This window comes from Erythrolamprus reginae, chromosome 5 (genome assembly GCF_031021105.1).
Source record: "Erythrolamprus reginae isolate rEryReg1 chromosome 5, rEryReg1.hap1, whole genome shotgun sequence".
NCBI lineage: Eukaryota > Metazoa > Chordata > Lepidosauria > Squamata > Dipsadidae > Erythrolamprus > Erythrolamprus reginae.
This window is the reverse complement of record NC_091954.1, coordinates 44,843,305-44,849,705: the sequence shown is the minus strand read 5'-3', so window position 1 is coordinate 44,849,705 and position 6,401 is coordinate 44,843,305. Positions and strand designations below refer to the sequence as shown.

Genomic DNA, 6,401 nt, shown 5'->3' with positions numbered 1-6,401 from the left:
TGAGTGTTGTTGTGGTTGAAGCTGAAGTAATCATTGACAGGAAGGACATTGTAGCAGATGATTTAATGGGCTATGCTTAGGTTGCGTTTAAGGCAAAGTAGTTCTAAGCTTTCTAAACCTAGGATTGCAAGTTTAGTTGCATAGGGTATTCTGTTACGAGTAGAGGAGTGGAAGGCTCTTCTACTAAAGTATCTCTGGACATTTTCTAGAATTTTTATGTCTAAAATGTGGTGTGGGTTCCAGACAGATGAGCTGTATTCAAGGATTGGTCTGGTGAAAGTTTTGTATGCTCTGATTTGTAGTGTGACATTACCGGAGCAGAATCTACATAGGATTAGGTTAACAACTCTTGAAGCCTTTTTGGTGATGTTGTTGCAGTGGGCTTTAGCACTTAGGTCATTTGATATGAGTGTTCCAAGGTCTTTTATGGAATGAGGGTTGACTGCAAGGTCTTGTTTATTCAGCTTGTATTTGGTGTTCAGATTCTTTTTGCCAATGTGTGGCATAGAACATTTTTTGGTTGAGATTTGGAGTTGCCAGATGTTTGACCATTCAGACACAAAGTCAAGGTCTTTTTGAAAAGTAGCTGTGTTATCGGTGGTGTTGAAAAGTTTGACATTGTCGCCGTAGAGAACGCAGTTCCTTGTAATGTGATTGCAAATGTCATTTATATAGAGTATGAAGAGTGTTGGTCCAGTACGCTGCCTTGGGGTACGCTTTGATATGGTGCGCCCTATTTTGACAACTTGTTGTCTCTTTGATAGGAACACAGTTATCCTAAAATGCAACAAGATTTGAGTTTTAGAAGTATTTTGTCATGAACCACTGAGTCAAATGCTTTACAGAAGTCAATGTAAATTGCATCTATTGATTTGCCCTGATCGAGATGTTTTTGCAGTGAAGGAGTTGCAGGTTGCAAGATAATTTTTTTCTGAAACCAAATTGTTTGTTAGAGAGGAGGTTGTTAGTTTCTAGATGGAGTGTACTTGATTGGTTTATGATTGATTCCATGACTTTGCCTGTGATGCAGCATAATGAAATTGGTCTGTAGATTTTAAGTAGACTGGGATCCCCTTTTTTAAAAATGGAGATGACTGTTGCTTGTGACCATAGCTTTGCTAGTGAGCTGGACCTGAATGGCTTTTCAAAGATTATGCTTAGTGGTTCAGCTATGGCTGTGGAAAGCTTTTTTAGGAAGTATGCACATAGACCATCAGGCCCAATTGATAGTGAAGGTTTAAAGTCATGTAGTGCTTTTCCTATGTTGTCTTTTGTGAAGTTTACTTGGATTAAATCGTTGTGAGTATTTGAGGTGCAATTAGTGAATTTTGGGGATGACCCGTTGCTGTTAAGAAAGACTGAGCTAAAGAATGTGTTGAAGAGGTTAGCTTTGGTTGATTCACATGGGTGGGCTACTGCCCAGATTGGGGGGGGGGGGTGCAGTGAGATAGAGAAAATAGAGCTCCACCCCAGAGCACCCAATTTGCACTGAAAAATGTTGAAAGAAAATGCATAAACCACTCCCACGGTGTGGTAGTAAAAATTTTGATAGCCCTTCACTGTTGATTTATCATAGTATTCATTGTTGTTAGGTCCTTTTAGTGGTGGGATGGGTCTTGAGTCCTTGAGTTTGTTATTTACAAAGTTGTAGAAGGTATGATTGGATTTGGCTTGCAGGAGCTTTTCTTCTTGTTTACTACGGTAGTTGAATCATGCTGCCTTTATTTTATGGCATATATTTTTGTAGCACTTTTGAAGTTGGCTACATGACCTTTAATGTTATCTGGAACTTATCATTATTTCTCAACAGAGTATTGTTCTTGAGGCTGTTTTGAAACAATAATGAAAAACAGACTTGCATTGCAGGCCTGTGCTCCTGGAAGAAAGCAATAATGAAATAAAATGAATGAACGAATGAATATAATAAAATCTTCATGTAAATGAGAAGTTGAAAATTATCATCGGTGTAGTAGGAAAGAAATCAACCTGATAATTTCTGTCTGCACTCTTACAATGTGATGCCATATTGTTTTCAACAATATGGAACAACAATTTATTTAAATTCAAGAAACCCAAAAGAAGATCTATGGTTACGAGTTACTTATTTTTTTTATTTAACTGTTACAAAATAGTTTAAGGTTCACAAAAACCTCAATATTTCCAAGGTAGGATCCTATTTTGGATGAGGTTACTTCACCACCAACACCAAGATTCCATACTACTCCAACAAAGCTTTTTAATAATTGCACGGAATACATTTTTTAAATGCCATAGAGTAGAGTAATGGCAAAGTAAAGAGTAGAGAAGAGAGACTTTAATGATGATCAGTAATTAGAATAAAATTGATAAATTTCCATTTACCATGTGATAATATCTTATGGAAATAATCTCTTTATGACTTGCATAAACACACATTTATTGTGCACTTTCATGGTCACTCTCTTCCAATTCTCTAATCTGCTACTAGATTTAATACTAATTTAAAAATTATATTGTGCTATTTATTTATCTGTTAATTCTTCCCATAATTCATGTGATAGAATGTATCAAGAATCTGTTTTCTTTAATAGCTTCTGTGCTGGATGTATCTCAGTCATTTTTCCTTCTTGTCTTCTCTTCAGATATTATGTGTGAGAGGAAGAGGATGAAGGCAGCCTTCCCTAATAGTTCATGAGACATACTGTAGACATGGATAGCAGAGTCCTCAGCCTGGCAAGGTTTTGTTTATAGGTGTGTTAAAAATGTACTCAGTTTTATTCTTGGTTTGAGAACTGTCAGGTTAGCTCAAAAGTATAACATTTTAAAAAAATACTCAGCTGGCATTGCTAATGGAATTATGTCTTCATTTATGCTGATACCACCAACTGCACCAGAAGTTTCTAAAACTCTACAGAAGAAAAAAAGACAACAGGCAAAACTTTATCTATAGAATTCTGACTTTCCTCAAATTTCTAAAGTTATATGACTTGCCAGAAAAACATGGAAATGGCAATATTTTTATAGTCATATGAGCATGTAGTTCAAGTAAATTAAATACCAGAAGGAAATAATATTTTGCCTATAAACTCAAGTCATTTCTAGTAACTCCTCCAAAAAGCACATATCCTCATTTTCAGCGTAAAAAATGTTTATTTAAACAAAAACTTCAAATATAAAACATGATTAAACCAACATTCATTACAATAAGCTGGTTAAATTAAAGCTGGTCATTTTAAAATGAACTATAGCCTAGAATTCTGGGTTCCATCTAAAACAATGAAATAACTTGGAACGAGTATAAGGACAATAACTTGCAAAACTGAAACATACATACTTAATGCAGGAGTGGGTTCTAACTTACCTCATTGCCAGTTCACTTCCTCCCATGCCGCAGGGACAGCGGTGGGCTACGAGCCGGAATGCTAAACTGCACTCACCGCTGCGGCTTGTAAGTTCTTGCGGGACCAGCGCAATTTTGCTGCTGCACCTGTGGAGAAAGCAAAGTCACTGAGGGAGCCGCAGGTGCACCCAAGTTTCAGCATGCGCAGAAGCAAAAAAACCATACCAAAACATGGGTGCACCTGTGGTTGTTCATCACCGTGACATCACCAGTGGTTTGCTACCAGTTCTCTAGAACCAAACCGGGAGGAACCCACCTCTGACTTAAAGGAAAGTTAAATTAACTAAAGCTATGTTGTAAAAATATCTTGGTTTATTGCCACTCATTGCTTTTTTACTTTTTATTTTTTACATTCTTGCATAAAATAAGTCAGTATTTTTAATATACTTCAAAAATCCTCAACATTTCTGCCTTTTAAAACCAGTTATTAAGAATTAAACCATAGAAAACAGGAGGGATTTTTTTCAACAATACATTTATCTTACCTGTGTTTGCCAGCTAAAATATGAAGTCACCTGTAAACCTACTTAGAGAAAGAACAGCTGTTTCAATTTCTAACACTAATAAGGCTTGTTGGGTTTTCTTGGGAGGGGAGGGTTAGAAAAAATATTCTGTTCTTAATGGAAAACAAATGTTATATTCTCACTGAACAGAATAATAAGCTTGTAAAAAGAAAAAAAATGCGGTTTCATGTAATGAATACTTCAGGAAAAAAAATGAAGGAGGAAGGAAAAACAGCAGCCTCTAAAGTATGTGATAAATATTGAATGTCTTCATTTAATCAGTTGGGGATTAAGCTATTCAGTGATGATATTCATTTTATTTCTCTCTGTAATAAATGTGTTTTATTAATAATCCTATTTTATACTATATGGTCATCAGAGTTCTGAAATTAGATATTCTCCCCCCCCCCCCACAAATAAATGGTTTACTAAGGGTGCTCCTAACTTCTGTTTTTCTTCCTCCCATTTTTCCCACAAAAACAGCCCTTGTGAGCTGAGTTGGGTTGAGAGAGAGTGTGATTGTATAAAAGACAGCTTTTCATGCCCAAGGCAGGACTAGAACTCAAGCTCACATTTGGAATACTGTGTTCAGTTCTGGAGACCTCACCTGCAAAAAGATATTGATAAAATTGAATGGGTCCAAAGACCGGCTACAAGAATGGTGGAAGGTCTTAAGCATAAAACCTATCAAGAAAGACTTAATGAACTCAATCTGTATAGTCTGGAGGACAGAAGGAAAAGGGGGGAAATTATCGAAACATTTAAATATGTTAAAGGGTTAAATAAGGTTCAGGATGGAAGTGTTTTCAATAGGAAAGTGAACACAAAAACAAGGCGGCACAATCTGAGGTTAATTGGGGGAAAGATCAGAAGCAACGTGAGGAAATATTATTTTACTGAAAGCGTAGTAGATGCTTGAAACAAACTTCCAGTAGACATGGTTGGTAAATCCACAGTAACTGAATTAAACATGCCTGGGATAAACATATATCCATCCTAAGATAAAATACAGAAAATAATATAAGAGCAGACTAGATGGACCATGAGGTCTTTTTCTGCCGTCAATCTTCTATGTTTCTATGTTTCTAAGCTTTCCTGGTTTTTAGCCTGATGCCTTAATCATTAGAACCAACTAGCAGATTGTACTACCAACAGGGTCACTCGAAGTGTGAAAGTCACCTCTCTGGAAGCAAGCAGTACCTATATTTAACATCAATGATATAGAATGAGGTCAAGATAAATGATAGCTTCAGTTACAATGGCAAAGGCATTTGAAGTGCATGGACATTGATAAATCACTCCTATGTTTTTATAAAAACACCTCCAATGATAGAAAAAGTAAAATGAATGATGTTCAGTGATGGAAGCCCTAGGTTGGATGTCACCCAAGGAAGAACTGAGGTTCCTCTGAAGTATTCATAGATAGCTAGTTGATGATGCTGCCTTACACAGAAAGGAAATCAGCATCTGCAAAGATAGAATTGCAGTGGGAACATGGAATGTAAGAAGCATGAACACAGGAAGCTAAACACTGTTTGATACCGATGGCCTCCATTGTTCAGTATTGTTGATAGAGGATTCAGTGTAATGACAAACAGTAGTGGTGACTGTGAATATCCTTGAAATATTTATCTCTAAATATTAACCTCCCCAATTTGTCATCTTAATTAAAAATTAAAAAATATAATCTACTCAAAGTCAACATCAGAATACTTTATTCTTATCATTGACTAAACTTCGGTCACATAAAACACACTGAATTTTTTTCTTTTAGAAAAGATAAATACTTAATTGATATAACCACATTGTACACTGTTAACATTAAAACTTACATGAAAGACAACCACAAATTTATCTATAATTGGTAAGTCATTATCTCCAGGTCCCGTCAGCTAAGCAATGCCTTCTGGCAGGACCTAAGGGTAGAGCCAGCGGTGTGCTACTAGCCGGAATGCCAAATTGTGCTCGACACCACGGGTCTTAAGTGCTTGCGGGGCCAGCACAAGGTAGTAAAATCGCGGAGGTAGCAAAATCGTGCACAGAGCCACAGGTGAGCCCATGTTTCGGTGAGGTTTTTTTTGCTTCTGTGCATGCCGAAACACGGGCGCACCTGCGGCTCCATGCACGATTTTGCTACCTCCACAGATGCAGAAGCAAAATTGTGCTGGCCCCGTAAGCACTCACGAGCCGCGGTGGTGAGCACAATTTAGCATTCCAGCTAATAGCCCACCACTGGGTAGAGCCTTCTCTGTGGTAGCTCCGGCCCTTTGGAATCGACTCCCTCTAGAGATTCATACCACCTCCACCCTCTTGGCATTTTGTAAGGTTTTAAAAACTCACCCAGCTGGCAGGCTTGGGGCCGTTGAGCTCTAGAATTCTTCTCCGGCCCCATATATGGTTGTAATGGAATGAATGTGGATGGTTGCTTTTAAAAAATTGGAGGATTTAGATCAGCTTTGATCAGTTTTAACATAGGTTTTCTTACATGTGCCTTTTTTGTATTTGTTCTTGTTTTGTAA

The 6,401-nt window shown here is 37.3% G+C and overlaps 1 long non-coding RNA gene across 1 annotated transcript; it reads right to left on the bottom strand.

Annotated features, from left to right (window-relative positions):
• Positions 1–2,102: 2,102 nt before the first annotated feature.
• On the bottom strand, positions 2,103–3,924 carry LOC139168405 (uncharacterized). The gene is made up of 3 exons (XR_011559285.1): positions 3,865–3,924; positions 3,341–3,466; positions 2,103–2,887 (listed from the first exon to the last, which is right to left on the bottom strand). It is a non-coding gene; the product is annotated as an uncharacterized lncRNA (long non-coding RNA).
• Positions 3,925–6,401: the final 2,477 nt, after the last annotated feature.